Genomic DNA, 17,235 nt, shown 5'->3' with positions numbered 1-17,235 from the left:
TGAAGATAGTGAGCGTAGCTCAGTAGTTGAATACAACATTTCCCCTACACTAGCATTGTAGGTGCTTGCTCTAACTTGGCAGCGTGATATGTGGTTGCATGTTGCATATGGTGTCTAGATTGTAATTCTTCCAATCTGGTTAAACTGCATGTGCTAGTCTGCTTAGCTTATACTCCTGTAAATGTGACATTATACCTGTTAATGTGACATGCCTTCCTGTATTTAGTACATAGTACATCTGTCTATTAAGCATGTCCTAACATAAAACTATTGTTTTTTTTGTATCCCGCATCAATCAATATGACGAGACACCTTTAGTATATGCAGTGCGATATTAGTTGCATCTTTCATATGATTTATAGCATGAACTACTTCTAATTTGTTGAAATTCCATTTATGATGGGACGCTTTTAACTTGGCGGTCATATTGGTTGCATCTTTCATGTGGTGTCTAGCTTGCATTGCTTCTTATTTGCTGGAATGGTTTCTGCTTAGTTTACACAAATAGTTGTGAACATGCCATGCCGTCCTGATTTTCGTACATATTCCATCCTGGTATCATGTGTTTGCCTTACATCAAAGTAGTGATTATCAGTATCATGCATGAATGAGTTCTGAAGAGAGAATTTTATTGCTTTTTCTTGTTGGTTTTACTTGACAATTCAAAATCAATAAAGCGGAAGGAAGTTAGCAAGGCAGTGGATAAAGGTGCTCCTTCCAAACGGAGGGCCTCTACAGTTTCTACTCCTCCACAGCCCCAAGATGATTTCCAAGACAACACATGCATAGACACTCAACAAAGCTGTGTTTATGATGAGCACGTCTCCCCTAGTGCAGCATCACTGGTGCTCCCTCTAACTTGGCACTGTTATATGTGGTTGGATGTTATGTGTGATGTCTAGCTTGTATTGCTTCTAATTTTGTTGAATTCCATCTGCTTACTTTACACATTATACTTGAATAAGACACGTGTTCCCGTTTCTAGAACATACAATATCTGTCTATCACACCATGTTCTTACATCAAATTACTACTGTTGTGTAACCTGCAACAATCACGACATGCTTGACTTCAGAGTGTGATATAGGTTACATCTCACATTCTTTTCTAGCTTGTACTACTAATTTATTGAAATGGCACTTATGACGAGATAGTTTTAACTTGGTAGAGTGATATTATTTGCATCTTTCATATGGTGTCTAGCTTTCATTGCTTCTAATTTGTTGAAATGCCTTCTCCTTAGTTTACACATCATAAGCTGTGAATATGCAATGCTGTGAATATGAAATGGCGCTAATGACGAGAGACCTCTAACATGGTAGTGTGATGTTGTTTGCATCTTGCATATGATTTATTTCTTGTACTACCTCACATTTGTTTAAACGCCATTTATGCTGAGACACTGTTAACTTGGCAGAGCGATATTTGTAGCATCTTTCATATGGTGTCTACCTTCCATTGCATTGCTTCTAATTTGGTGAAATGTCTTCTTCTTAGTTTACACATCATAGTTCTGGTTATCTCTTCCTTCCTGTTTTTCATACATATTACATCCTCCTATCATGTGGTTGTCTAACATCAAAGTTTTATTCGTCTGGATCACGCATCAATTTGTTCTGAAGAACTAAATTTTATTCGTTTTTCTTGTCGGCTTGATTTAACATGGCACAGAGAAAGAGGAAGAAACAGAGAATGGTAGGGAATGAGAAGCGGATGAATCCTGCAGATTCTGCTGGTACTGATGGTGCAATAGAAGGTGAAAGTCCAGCAGAAAATTCTACAAACACGGCATCCCATGCTACACGAACTGCAAAAAAGCCAAACAAAAACAAATAGCTGCCACCAAACAAGCAGAGATAGCCCTAGTTCTTGCAACACCTACCACAGTACTACCAGCTGCACGACATACTCGTGTGTCAACTGAGCTAGCAGCACGTTCCCAAGCTCCCTTGCCACCTGACACTACTTCCCAAGCACTCTTAACACAAGACGAGTTGGCAATATCAGATGAACCTTGTGAGCTTCAACAACAAGAAGGTAGTTGCTGGAGTCAAGTTACAATTGCATGCTTCTTTATATGTAGTCTCACAGTTTGATGTACACTAACACTTCCTATGTTTGTTGTTGGACTAGCACCTAGGTGCAGGAGGAAACAAACATCAGGGATAATGCTTGATAGGTTAAATAATCTAGAGGAGGAAGAATGGAGATCCGTTTTGAGGTCGGTTTAAAAAGGCCACGTGATGCTACAGAGTCAGCCAAGTTAGTATCAGAGGCAGCGGTTGCCGTTAGGTGTCATGTACGTATCCTCCCAACATGGATTCAGTACAGGAATGACAAAGACGAAACCCAGTTCAACACCTTCCTCGACCATTTATCTGTAAGTATGGTTATGTATGGAAACTAGTAATATCGTCTTGCTGTGTCCCATACTTTCTAGGTTGCTCATAATGAGACTCCCATAATTTTCAACAGATGAGGTTCAAGTTGGATAGCCAAGATGATGCAACCAGACAAGCTGGCACCCATGTTTTCAAGTCTGCTCTGTGACAGCATCGGTATAACTTGAGGAAAACTCACTTTAAAGGCAAGGCTAACAGTGAACTTTCCCAAACATCTCTAGTGGAAAATATATCAGATGAAGATTGGAGGGGCTTTGTTAAACACTGGTCTGATCCGAAGTATCAGGTACATTATATATATGTGATCAGATCACAAGTTGAAGTCCTATTGACGCATGTGCCACACAAATCTATCTTCTTGTAGGTGAACTGTTCAAAGAACAAGGCCAACCGTACGAAAGTGAAATTCTAACAAACAACAGGATCTCGTAGCTATATTGCACACTGCGAGGCTCTTGTAATTAGCTGCTGTTTCACTCTTTTCGTTGTACCATATTATCAGATCTATATTGACTTGTTCGAAATGCAGAGGAAAGCCCGCAAGGACCAAAAAGTACCTGAACCAAATGTTGTGGAAATCTTCAAGGACTGTCACACCAGCAAGATGAAGGGCATGACTACACCAGTCAAAGACGCTGTTGTACGTTCTTAATCCTCATGCCCTTTAACTACTACTTACTCTGACTTGTGCCTTGAACTGCATGGTTTGCAGCCAATGTCTATTACTCTTTTCAATTATATACACAACTGTCTTAGCGTATCATTGCACCTTACAAGGTTAAAAGGGAGGAGTGATGTTCCTTTGATCTTGACCTGTAATCTAGTTCTGTGCTGGACTTGCCCACACAATGTTACAATTGCCTGTTTGTTTGTTCTCAGTTGTTTTGTGATATGAATGATGTCATACTATGCTTACCATATTATAAACTTCGTCTCTTTATCCTTAGCCCTCAATACAATGTGAAGAAATAGACAATACATTAGTGATGGTACATGGTCATATGTTTGGAACCTGGTTTATTATGTACTTTGCAATAAAATACAACTAATATTTTACATGGGTTCACCAGAATAAGTTCTGTATATAGACCAAAGCTATTTTGTTTGGTTTTGCTGCCTCCTTAATATCTTCTATTCTGGTACTATTAATGTAAAACCTCAAATTTTCAACGAGCTATGGAAAAAATGGTGGAACCACCACCTTCTGAAGGTGGCGAGGCAACTATAACCGCAATGTCAGCTCTTGCTGCAGTGGGTCAGTACCTGTCCACTAACAGTGCCAAAAGCATGTTCCTGCCTAATACTGGGTTGGTTGTTAAGGCAATATCGTCCAAACTGCCTCATGATCAAGATATGCAAGCTCAAAGCAATGTTGTATCTACGCTCCAGACACAAGTCCATTCCCTAATAGAGGCCCTTTGTGAAACAAGGAGAGACATTGCTCAATGTCATCAAGATATGCATGGTTTTGAAACCAGACTTTCAGACATTTGCTATGTTGTTCAGGAGCCTAGGGGAAATGAAGGCGAAGGTTATGGTGTTCCATCGGACAATACAACATGAAAACGTAACAGTCAGGTCAAATGAACTGAGCTTTTGAACTTTTGGTGGTGCATTTATCTGCTAGACTGTTAAGTTTTATGCCAACCTTCCTTTTGTTATATAGTTGTAATTTTTTTTGGTGCGATAGAAAATTTATTCTTAACGTGCAGCCACCGGCTGAAGAAAACAGCAAGGCATTTTTGTATAGTGTAGGGTGTTCCCTATATTTGCAATGGTGGCGATCTTTGATGCCGAGTGGATGTAATCTGTGCAATCGCCTTAATAGCCTAGCGTTAGTTTGGGCCTTATTTATTTCCTAGTCTTCTTTTTCCCTGGTTTGCTAGTGGACGCAACTACCCTTGGGCCATATACGAGCCGTAGGATCCATGGGTCTCCTATGGGCCGTCGATAAATGGGCCTGTAATCGGTGGGCCTCGGGCCGTTGATAAATGGGCCTCGGGCCGTCGGATAAATGGGTCTACATGGGCCGTAATCGGGCGTAATTGGTATCGGCCCAGCACGGTAGTGGGCCGTTAACAGGCCGTAGGACATCAAAAGCTTAATTCTGTCACAGGCATAATGGGTCGTTAATGGGCCAGAATATAGGACGGGCTGGCCAGAAACGGGCCAACTCTTGCCATGCGCCAAATTTGGCCCATTAGGGTAACAGGCCAGTAATGGGCCGACTCTTGCCATGGGCCTAATTTGGCCCATTTGGGGAATATGCCAGTAACGGGCCGACTCTTGCCATGGGCCGAATTTGGCCCATTAGGGGAACAGGCCAGTAACGGGCTGGAAGTAATCGAGGGCCGAAAAGGAGCCGAAGAACGCATGGGCCGTCAATAGGTCGAAAGCTAACACGGGCTAGAAACGGCCCATGTAAATCACGGGACGTTAACGGGTACAAAGAAAATTACTGTTCATTATAGTCTAGAGTCACCGTGGGCCTGTAAAGGGCCGAAAGATACGAAGGCCTCATATGGGCCGAAAGACGTCCTAAGCCATACATGGGACAAAAGTGAAATGGGCTGGTGTTATATTCGAAGGGCCACATGACGTTGTTGGGCCGATTTCCTTTAGTGCCTAACGGGCCGTAAAATGGGCTATTCACGAAGCGACCATTAATAGGCTTTTCATGGGCCAGCCCGTTAACTTTTGACCAAGTCAAACGGGTCGGCTTTGTAAGCTAAATGGGCCAATGGTGGGCCGTGGCACGTGTCGACATATCATAGGCGCCTATCTGACCCACTGACGAGGTGACACGTGTTTTGTCCGGCCAATAAGAATTTTACACGTGGAAATTTCCCATTGGTCGGGGCTGTTAACAGGTTATCAGATCCAATACCCGACCCGATAGCTTAACGGCGTTCCGTTACGATGGATGCCACGTGTCGGTCACCCTTGACGAAAGCACTTCTGTGACGCGCGATTTATCATCATGGAAGTGGACACTTCCATGATGATAATTTTGGTAATGTCATGGAACACTTCTACAATAGCACATGTATGACTATCTTGATTCTGTCATAAATTTGTCATGGATGTACATGCATGATAAAAAACGCGACCTACTGTGACAAACACGTATCATCACGTAAGTGTATTTTTTTGTAGTGTATATCCCTGGCTCACGCTCATGTATTGCGTGAAAGTTGAAAAAGTTTGAGATTATTTAAGTACGAAACAATTGCTTGGCTTGTCACCGGGGGTGTAGAATTTGGGAACATCTTTGTGTGACGAAAATGAAGCATAGCCTAACTATATGATTTTGTAGGGATGAACTTTCTTTAGCCATGTTATTTTGAGAAGACATGATTGCTTTGATTAGTATGCTTGAAATGTTACTATTTCTTTTATCAATATGAACATTTATTTTGAATCATTTGGATCTGAACATTCATGCCACAATAAAGAAAATTACATTGAGAATTATGCTAGGTAGAATTCCACATCAAAAATTTTGTTTTTATCATTTACCTACTCGAGGACGAGCAGGAATTAAGCTTGGGGATGCTTGATATGTCTCCAATGTATCTATAATTTTTGATTGTTCCATGCTATTATATTACCCCTTTTGGATGTTTATGGGCTTTATTTTACATATTTATATCATTTTTGGGACTAACCTACTAACCGGAGGCCCAACCCGTATTGCTATTTTTTCCCTATTTCAGTATTTCGAAGAAAAGGAATATCAAACGGAGTCCAAACGGAATGAAACCTTCGGGAGCGTGATTTTTTGAATGAACGTGATCCAGAGGACTTGGATTGCAAGTCAAGAAGCAACCAAGGCGACCAGGAGAGAGGAGGGCGCGCCCACCCCTCCTAGGCGCGCCCCCTGTCTCCTTGGCCCCACGAGCGGCCACCGACGTACTTCTTCCTCCTATATATACCCACGTACCCCAAAAACATCTAGGGAGCCAAAGAAAAACAATTTCCACCATCGTAACCTTATGTATCCGCGAGATCCCATCTTGGAGCCTCTGCCGGCGCTCCATCGGAGGGGGAATCGACCCTGGAGGGCTTCCACATCAACACCATAGCCCCTCCGATGAGTTGTGAGTAGTTTACCACAGACCTTTGGGTCCATAGTTATTAGCTAGATGGCTTCTTCTCTCTTTTTGGATCTCAATACCATGTTGTCCCCCTCTCTTGTGGAGATCTATTCGATGTAAACTCTTTTTGCGGTGTGTTTGTCAAGATCCGATGAACTGTGGGTTTATGATCAAGTTTATCTATGAGAAATATTTGAATCTTCTCTAAATTCTTTAATGTATGATTGAGTTATCTTTGCAAGTCTCCTCGAATTATCAGTTTGGTTTGGCCTACTAGATTGACCTTTCTTGCCATGGGAGGAGTGCTTAGCTTTGGGTTCAATCTTGCGGTGTCCTTACCCAGTGACAAAAAGGGTTGCAAGGCACGTATTGTATAGTTGCCATCGAAGATAAAAAAATGGGGTTTATATCATATTGCTTGAGTTTATCCCTCTACATCATGTCATCTTTCTTAATGCGTTACTCTGTTCCTATGAACTTAGTACTCTAGATGCATGCTGGATAGCGGTCGATGTGTGGAGTAATAGTAGTAGATGCAGGCAGGAGTCGGTCTACTTGTCACGGACGTGATGCCTATATAAATGATCATGCCTAGATAATCCCATAATTATTCACTTTTCTATCAATTGCTCGACAGTAATTTGTTCACCATCGTAATACTTATGTTATCTTGAGAGAAGCCACTAGTGAAACCTATGGCCCCCGAGTCTATCTTTTATCATATAAGCTTTCAATCTACTTTTATTTGCATCTTTACTTTCTGCATCTATATTATAAAATACCAAAAATATATTTATCTTATCATACTATCTCTATCAGATCTCGCTTTCGCAAGTGGCCGTGAAGGGATTAACAACCCCATTATTGCGTTGGTTGCGAGTTCTTTGTTTGTTTGTGTAGGTGCGTGGGACTTTTGAGGAGCCTCCTACTGGATTGATACCTTGGTTCTCAAAAACTAAGGGAAATACTTATGCTACTTTGCTGCATCACCCTTTCCTCTTCAAGGAAAACCAACGCAAGCTCAAGACGTAGCAGGCTCCTGTCGGTGTACAAAAGTAGGGGCTCTCTTTTGCAACCCTTCACTTGTGCATGGGCAGTCAGAGCCGCGCCCGCGGCCACACTTAGCAGGGCAGAGGAGGGAAGCCAAAGGCGCAAGACAATCAAAGCAACGCTAAGACCAGAGACACAAAAAGAAAGAGGGCGAGTTAGGCTCCCCTGGCAAGACCCTTGCCGGGGCAGCCTCTGCTTGCCGGGGCAACTTGCCCAAACGCCAGTAGAGCGCGCCAGCCTTGAGCCTAAGGGTTCCAACGCCATCAACCACATTGGAACCAAGGCTCGAGAGGCACCTCCATTGTGGCATGCAGATCTTTGTAAAGATCATAAGCACACAAGATCAGATGGACCAGAAGACGACGATCCTCGGCAAGATCCTTGCCGAGGAAATCCAAGAGACCTCCGGCAAGATCCTTGCCGGGGGCGACCGTGATGTCATGACAAGACCCTTGCCGGGACCCCGGCAACACCCTTGCCGAGGACGTCAACGGGGCCGCGGCCAGGCCCACATCTGCAAGACTCCACCACCGTTCCCATGTAGCTGCCAGCTCAGGCAGCTAGGCGAACACCTGCGTGGTGACGTGCGGCCACTAGACCGACTCAGCAAGCACCTACGTGGTGGCATGCAGATCTTCGAGAAGACTCGTCCGCCGCACCAGCCGAGTGGTCAACCAATGTTGCACTACAACGCCTCATTAGCTCGGATGCGCGTCAGAGCCAGGTGAGGTGGCGACAGCAGGGACGAGCTTCCTTGTTGTCCCCAATAAAGCAAGAAGGGCACGTCGGCAGCGCATTAAATGCGTTTGTCCGACGGTGCCAGAGGATAGACTCAGCCACTATACACCTTTCCACCTCCTGTGTGCCACTGTGGCGACCCCTTTTTTCTATAAAAGGAGGCCCAGGCGTAGGGGAGGGGATTCAGATCTTTTGAACAAGTCATATGTCGTAGCTAGTTCAAGAATTCAAGAACACTCAAATATACACGAAAGCAGGACTAGGGTATTACGCATCCTCGCGGCCCGAACCTGGGTAAACGATCTTTGTGCTGACTCCTAGACCCGCTCTTTCCACAACCTCGCGCCCGCCGACCATAGTAGGGATTCCAGTGATCCCATAGGTGTCGTTTTCCACTGACACCTCCAAAGCCTCCTCCTTCGGAGCACAAGATTCTAAAGATTTCCACCTCCACGTTGTTGTCTAGTGGCTAATCGGCCGCCGATGTTTACCCCACCAAACTTGGCATCGACTGAGTGGACGAGCGCTGGCCTTCCTTGGACCAGAGAGGCGGTGACCTACCATGTACTACTCTTCCTCGCTGTCGGTTGCGCCCACGCACGCGCGCCGGCTTCATGGTCATGGTAGCGGAGAGCGGCCGGGGGGAGCCAGCTATGTCCTTCGTCTGCTCTTGCAACAATACGTCCAAAAGAGCTTTGGAGCGTGCCCGGAGCGGAGCCAACGATGTCCTTCATCTGCTCCTGCGATAGTACGTCCAAGAGGACTTTGGAGCATGAGGAGTCCATGGTTGGAGTGATGTTGACAGAAGGAAGGGACCGGAGGAGAATGACTGTGGGTCATTGGCTATGGCTGGGGCTGAAATTAATATAGCAGGTGAATGGCATTGAGCCACGGTAGACGGACGGACGGCTGGTGCCGGAGTAGGTTCGTCGGCAGCCGCGTGTCATTAATGTGGGTGGCGGACGGACGGATGGCCTTGGTGTCACTAATGCGGAGCAGTTGCTTGCACCGGGATGCTGCGTAGGTGGTGCTCTCTCGGCCTTTGCGCAACTGCAATGCCGACGCCAGTGAGAGGTCGCGTCGGGCCTGAATGTGGCATTGACGTTTTGGAACAATGGTGACCATTTCAGGTGGGAAGCGCGCGCTAGCGATGGAAGGGGTTTTGGTGGGCCAGGGTGGTCAGACGCTGGCTTGGTGGTATATTGTTATTGTAGTTTGCAAAAGTACTCAATTAATGTGGCAGTTCACTTTTTTTGTACGATCAACATACACTCTACAAAGCACCATGTTCAAATTTGGCACTTGTCCGGGTTCATTTACCATATTTAGGGCATTATGTGCATTTTTTAGAAATTTACTACCACCATCCTGATTTATTGGTCCCCTTAGTATATTTGCCAAACTTTGACCACAGATTGAACTAAGAAAATAATAATGCATGTCACCAAAAAATATATCATTGGTTTCATATTTTTTATATCTATACCCCTATAATAGTTCTTATTTTATGCTTTACAACACACAATTCCATGAATCTTAAAATAGATTAAATTTTTATAAAAAGTATTGATTTTGAATGAGATGAACTATTAGAATTAAACGAACATCTACATCATGCATATATGACTCAAAGCTTACATGCTATAATGTGGTATTTATTCATAATTTGGTTCCCAAATCTCATGCATGCAATGCACGTGTATGTTACTACTAAACATAGTTTCTAGTGATTTGTAGTTACATGCATCAACCAGGACGGAGGTGAAGAACAATCAAATCCCAGCTATAGCTACACGGGTGTGATGATAGGGACGTGGAATGCCATTTGATCACGGTGCACGCGCACGGTCCACGTGGCTGGGGTGGCGGCTAATCAGAAAGCAACACACAATAGGGTCAGGCACACAGTTTCCACACGCTACGGAAAGTAACTGTGTGCGGTAATAAATGGCCAAGATTGAAGGGGACTCCAAATTTCCTTCGTCATCTGTCCTTGAGGTGTTGACAAACCAATGCACTACACGGTTGTCCGGCCACTCTGCCCCAGAGCTCTCACCAAGCGTCGTTCAAGCAACCGCGCCACACACTAACCGGTAAGGTAGCAATGGCATCCCACTGCGCCGAGTTCCTCGCGGCCCACGACCACACACAAAATGGTAGGGAAGAGATGGCATCCCACCGTGCCAAGTTCATCGCTGCTCGGGACCTCACACCTACGTGGGCGGACTTTGAAGCTGCCAAGGCCGAATGGGCGGTAGAGCAAGAGGCGGCTAAACCTGCAAAGAGGGAGCGAAAGAAGCACAAAGCACTCAAGAAGAGAGTCCCGCTGCCACAAGAAATAAGAGGACGCACGCTTTGCTGAGGAGAGCTCGATGGTGATCCAAGCATGGTGGGGTGTCGCCGACAAAGCCAGGAAGGAGAACGACGGCGTCTGGCCAACATGTTAGAAGTAGTAGTACTAGTAGTGAGTGTGTGTGTGTGTCTGTGTCGTTCGTACGTTTGTTTAATTAATTACGAGCATGTACCATTACTAGTTACTACTGTGGTTTTTAGAGCAAATTACCAGTACATTAGCCCAGACTCAATGAAAAAATTCCTATCCTATGCATCAAATGTCATCTCTTTCTCTACAGGAATTGAGATGCATGTCATCTCACTTCTTATGATTTTACTATTCCTATAAAATTCCTATCATATGAACCAAAGGAGACCTCCGCTGGGGTACAGTACTACTGTAGCTAGTAGTATTGCTGGTACAGTAGTTTTCTTCATGAATCGGAATTCAACGAAGTCATGATGCTTCCTTCGTCCAAGTTTTCTCCCGGATCATATCCTTTCCAAAAATTACGCTCCCGAAGGTTTCATTCTGTTTGGACTCCGTTTGATTTTCCTTTTCTTCGAAATACTGAAACAGGCAATAAAACAGCAATATGGACTGGGCCTCCGGTTAATAGGTTAGTCCCAAAAGTAATATAAAAGTGTATAATAAAGCCCGTAATCATTCAAAACAGATAATAAAATAGTAGGAATGCTTCATAAATTGTAGATACGTTGGAGACGTATCAGCATCTTCTGGCTTTACGCCGTCGACGTCACCCCCCTGGTTTTCTGTTAATTCAAATTAATTCAAATATTTTGACCAGAACTTTGACCATTGATATCTCCTAGCCTATAAGCCCAAATGAGTGGATTCTTTTTGCATTGTGTTTGTTATAGAAAGCTCTAGCAGCACACCAAAGTGTGGATTTTTCCTTGCTGACTAGAATTTCTGGTGATTTTTAGAGTGGTTCTTGATATTTTGTTTTGTGGGTTTTAAATGTTTTCAGAGGGAGATACTTGTCTTGAAGCTATCCAGGAGGAGTGTGAACCTCCTCTGCACTAAGGCAAGCCACAATAACATTTGGATGGTGTCATCTCAATATCTATGATTTTCTACTTGAATATGAGCTAATTTTCATGCATTTAAAATAGTAAAATAATTATGGTTTAATGCTTAGTTACTTTGTCATGCTTGTTATGCTTGTTTTAGTTACTGGTTGATTGCATGCAGTAGTTTAATCAAGTAGAGTAAAGATTTTGGCTTAATGAAAGTACTTTGATAAATAACGGTAGTTTCCTTTGATAACTAAATTTTCATATAAAAGATAAAGCACTAAAAATGAGGTTTGATAATAACTAGTGTAGTAACATCTGCATGTTTTGTTGGTGAGTAGTGCAAGAAAGTTATTTCAATGATGTTGATTCATTCTTCTGAATTGCATACTGAGCATATCGAATAGTTGCATGATCATGGCATCGTATGACTTGTAGTGAGTTTATTTTCAAGTTAAACCTAATAATGATCCAACTTGAATATAACATTGATCAAGTCATGGTGCCTCTGAATCGGGTTTTTCACAGTGTGACCACATTTACCTTTATGGGGGGTCTTGATTCGGTCCTTTGTCATGCCTCTTACTGGTGCCTCCAATGAGGGAAGGTTATGGGCGTGCGGTACCCTGGCCCGGTAAGCAGACGAAACCTTGTGTGCCCGTTGTTTTTATGGTACCTTGTACCCATTTGGGACCGTTTTGCCATGATGGGGGCCGAAGATGCCTTTGGTAGGCATGGGGCCACCCATGACTTAGCCCTGAGAGGGAGTGGGTCGGAGTGGCCGGGAGAGTGTCATAGCAAGGGAAAGGTTTCATTGGAACTCCGTTGGTCCACCCGAATGGGAGAGCGAGGCCCTTGATTTCCATAGTGTGGGTAAAGTGCGCTACCTTTGCACTGGTTTTATGATGAACTGTGGATCATGTGATGATCGTAAGTGGTTGGCTTCAGTTGTCATCCCAGTGTGATCACCGTTCGGTTATAGTGGTAACCCGTCTGGTAAGCGAGTCCGCGGGACTCGGTGCACATGTCGGTTTCATTGCATCAGTAGTATTACTTGCATTGCATTAACCTGATTAATTGTCATGATATTGTTTGTCATTGTGCTTATGTTTGTTGTGAGCTTTCAAGTACATTAAATGTACAGACCTGGCATGTCATGCTAGCTTTCAGGCAAGACGCATCGGATCGGAGAGCTTCCCGCGTTTAGATCGTGTCCACCTTGGTGTCCCTGTGCTATGGAGTTACACTTCATTGTTATTCCGCTGCCGCGTAGTTTCTGATCGAGGCCCCTTTCATGTTCATAAAATAATGTACATACTGTTCAGCTGCACCGTGTATGCCGCTTGTGTGGCACCCCGATCCGCATGGAGCAGTGGGCCTTCGCACGTCAGCCCACGATAACACCTGACGCACGACAGGTCCATGATACAGCATTCCAGGTACAAGAATATTCATCAAATACATGTGTATATGATTATATCAGTGATGAATATAATCTTCTAGCATAGCCCTAAGGCTATTTACATGGCAGCGGAAGTCTATTAAAATGGCGGCGGAAGTCTTGGCAGCATATCACTCAGGCTGGGCTCCACAACTCACAGGACTGGCAAGATTATGGCCTAGCACGATGGAAAACGTGAACGACCTACAAAACTGGCATGACACGCCAGGTTAGTACATTGAATGTACTTGCAAGACAACCAAATACATAGCATTCCAAACAAACAGAAGACAAAGCAAGAACCAAGCGTCTGCAACAACCTAGCTCATATCAGAAACTAAGCATGGCATAATATCAACCCAAGACATAAATCAAACTAACATCATGGCATCCACTAGCATGGAAACAACATGGCATAGCAAATTTATTTCTAACATGGCAACAGCAAAACCGAGCGTATCATCTTAATCATATCAATCAAAGCATGGCATGACATCATGAAATTATGCTGAAAATAAACTACCAATCATATCAAATGCAGACATAGCATGTTAACTGTATGCAACCATCTCATGCTCTACCATGGTTCTTTAAATGCAAACATATTACTCATGCGATGCCACCCAACTTGTGCACTGAGTCCCTCGGACTCTCTTACCAACGGTGATCACCTCATTTCCTGATCACAAACAGAGACAAACTCGTGATCCTTACGGCGATCACAACCACAACCAATACTGGCCCGTGATTCTTACGGCGATCACAACCACATTAATCAGCTTAATTATTTGAGGTTTATCCTCCATTTCGACCAAGACCCGATAGTGTACCCTACTACGAACTTCTGCCCATGACCGAGGATGCGGCTATCGATAGTTTAAATACACTCTGCAGAGGTAGCGCATTGTACCCACACCACAAAACCCATGGCATCGTCATCCCATTCGAGTGGACCAACGGCGTTCCGACAAAACCAATCTACTGCCATGACACTCTCCCGGCCACTCCGACTCACTCCCCTCTGGGCTAAGTCATGGGTGGCCTGTGTCTACCTCAAGACACTACCTCAAACCACCGTCGTGGCAAAACATAAACGATCCCCCACGGGGACAACAACACGCAAAATCCAACTACTGGCACACAAGGCTTATGTCCGCCTACCTGATCAGGGTAGCGCGCACCCACAACCTTCCATCGTTGGAGGCGAGAGGCACGACAATAGACCGCATTACAATAGACCGCATTAGGGCCGCCCCATACCGGCAAATGTGGTTGCACTGGAAAAGTTTGATTTGGCGGCACTATGTCTCGATCCCATCGATGATGGAGGAGGTTTGTTATCATTAAGTCATTTTATTACCTTCTCCATCATCATGAACATGAATGCAACAATGAGCATACATCATACCATTGCTTTAATAAAATACCAAACTTCTCAGGTGAACAACTATAGCATAAAGAACATGACAATACCAAGTACTAACATATCCACGGTGCATTACCATCATCATAGCATTTTATAACGATGACATGAAAATAAAGTAGAGTAGTGACATGGCATTATCAATAACAATATTCTAACTATCAAGAGATATCATGAACATACAAGCATGCATGGCAAGCATAACGGAATAACTGCAAACGAAAACGAGAAGAAATAACTACAACTACACACACACAAGGTGCAAGCAAAGTCAATATGCAAGTACGGGGCTCATGATAAGAGGTTAGCTTGCCTGGGGGTCGACAAATACTCCGGGAAGAAGTGAGAAACGACCGCGGAAAAATTTGCCAGAAACAGTTCTCTCTCGGAGGGGGCTGTTTACGGACAAGGGAAAAATGGTCATTTTCAATATGTCAATCCATAGTGAAACTTATGGGAACGGAACGGGCTCGATGAGGCGAAGACGTGGGTGTTGGATTTACCTTAATCGGAGTTACGGGTAAAAAGATACGGACGTTTAAAACTCAGGGACTAATCTGTAAAAATACTTCTGCAAATAGTTCCCTAGCAGTTTTAAACAGACGCATCTTTTCTCAAATACGCCTTCGAATCAGGAATACGGCTTCGTGGCGGAGCGCCTCCACTTAAAAGACGTGGCGACGACCGGTCAAAAGGGGCAGAGGCGGGGCCGGGCGCCTGGGCCGCTGACAGGTGGGGCCGCGGGGCCCGCCTGGCCAGCCTGGCCAGGTCAACGCCTCCTCCTGGCCGCTCCCTTCTTCTTCCCGACGCGCGCCCACGGGCAGAGAATGGCCGCGCTCCGACGACCAGCCCTGGCGACACGGGCAACCTCCGGCGAGACTCCGGCCACCGGCGTGCTCACCGCGGAGTGGCGCATCCGTTCCCCCACTCCATGGACTCCAGAAACAAGGGGAGCGATGGCGTCCTTGAGAATGGCGGACGGTGGCGAAGGGCTTCTGTCATCGGTGAACTAGGGGCTCCGGCGAGGGAATGAGGGGGCTGAGGCTACGGGGAGGCTCGCCGGACCTTGGGGAAGGCGCTGGTGGAGGAGGAACGGCGAGGGGAGGCCCTGGTCGCCGGAACCAAAGAAGACCGAGGCGGCGGCCATGGCAATGGGGAGGGGATGGAGGATCTCCGGGCGAGGGGGAGAGTTGCGGGAGGCTTGGGGACTGCGAGGGGTGCTCGGGAGGGCTACTTATAGCCGCGGGGAGAGCTCGAGGGGGGAGGGGGCGAGGTGGCACATGGTGGGCAACGTGTCCGCATGTCGGCGACGGCGCAACGTCGGTAGGCGCGGACAAGGCTCATGAGGAGGAACGGGAAGGCGACGAGGAGGATGTAGCCGAGAAGCAGGGGCTCACGGAGACGAGGGGCGCTCACGGACGAGAGGAAGAAGAAGACAAAAGCGAGGAAGAAGCCGAGCTCACGGGCGTGCATTGCTCGACCCTTGGCACGACTCGTCGGAGAAGAAAACGGAGGGAGAGCGGGGTCCAGGCGAACGGCGACGACCATGCGGAGCTACTGGACATGCGGGGACGAGACAAATCCAGCTGGACCAATGATGCCGAGGCCAACAGTGGTTAGACCACCATTTTGGCTGGCTGCCCTCGTGGTCACCACTGGCATGGCACGCTCTGGAGTTTTTACTGAGGCCAAATCATGTCTACCGCATAGTCCTTCAAAGATAGAATGTCACTACGGTAAATAGACATGCATAGACAAAGGGAGTGGAGTAAACCAAGCTCCACAAGGTTTGTGTTGCAAACTTGCACTACAAAAAAAGACACATCCGTGACATTTAGGGCCGAACGAATTTTTTTCCTGTCATACATATGACACTTCTATGATGATAATTGTGACAAAACCCGGTATCATCATAGATGTGCTGGGCTCCTACTTCTATGACAAACAATCATGATAGAAAATGGGCTTTTCATCCTAGGCGGGCCGGAGATGCAGCTGCATGACATTCTTTGGGCCGTCCATGACGGAAAAAAACCGTGGTAGAAGCGAGGGGAGGAAAATTTCTGGGAGTTCCCGGTTACGGTGGGAGGTCGGGGGCCGAGCGATGCACGTTTCTCTCGTACACGTACGCGCGTGTGTGCGAGGCGTTGGCTCTAACTGAACCCAAGCGAGGGGTGGCCGTGGAGGGGTGGTTGAACAGGACCCCGTGGTGTGGAGGGCTGGATGAACAGTAAGACGGTGGAGGGGTGCCCGTGGAGGGGTGGTTGAACAGGACCCCGTGGTGTGGAGGGCTGGATGAACAGTAGACGGTGGAGGGGTGGTTGAACAGTAGCTGGTGGAGTAGCGTGCGGTGGAGGCTGGATGAACAGGAGCCCGTGGAGGCCGGAGGAGGTCGACGGTAGCCCGTGGAGGCTGGAGGAGGTCGACGGTGGAGATGAACAGTATCCCGTGGAGTCCCGTTTTGTGGTACGCCACATGCCTCCCGATGAACAGGACCCCCGTTTCGACCGTAGCGCTCGAACACAAGTCCGTTTCATCCGTTTTGTGGTACGCCACACCCCTCCCGATCAACAGGACCCCCGTATCGACCGTAGGAGGTATGTTTCCTCCGTTTTGCGGTACGCCACACCCCTCCCGATCAACAGGACCCCGTTCCGAATGTAGGAGGTCCGTTTCCTCTGTTGTGCGGTATGCCAGGCCTCGTTTCCATCG

The sequence above is a fragment of the Triticum aestivum genome, chromosome 2B (assembly GCF_018294505.1).
Source record: "Triticum aestivum cultivar Chinese Spring chromosome 2B, IWGSC CS RefSeq v2.1, whole genome shotgun sequence".
NCBI lineage: Eukaryota > Viridiplantae > Streptophyta > Magnoliopsida > Poales > Poaceae > Triticum > Triticum aestivum.
The sequence above is the reverse complement of the archived record's forward strand: the minus strand, read 5'-3'. Positions refer to the sequence as shown.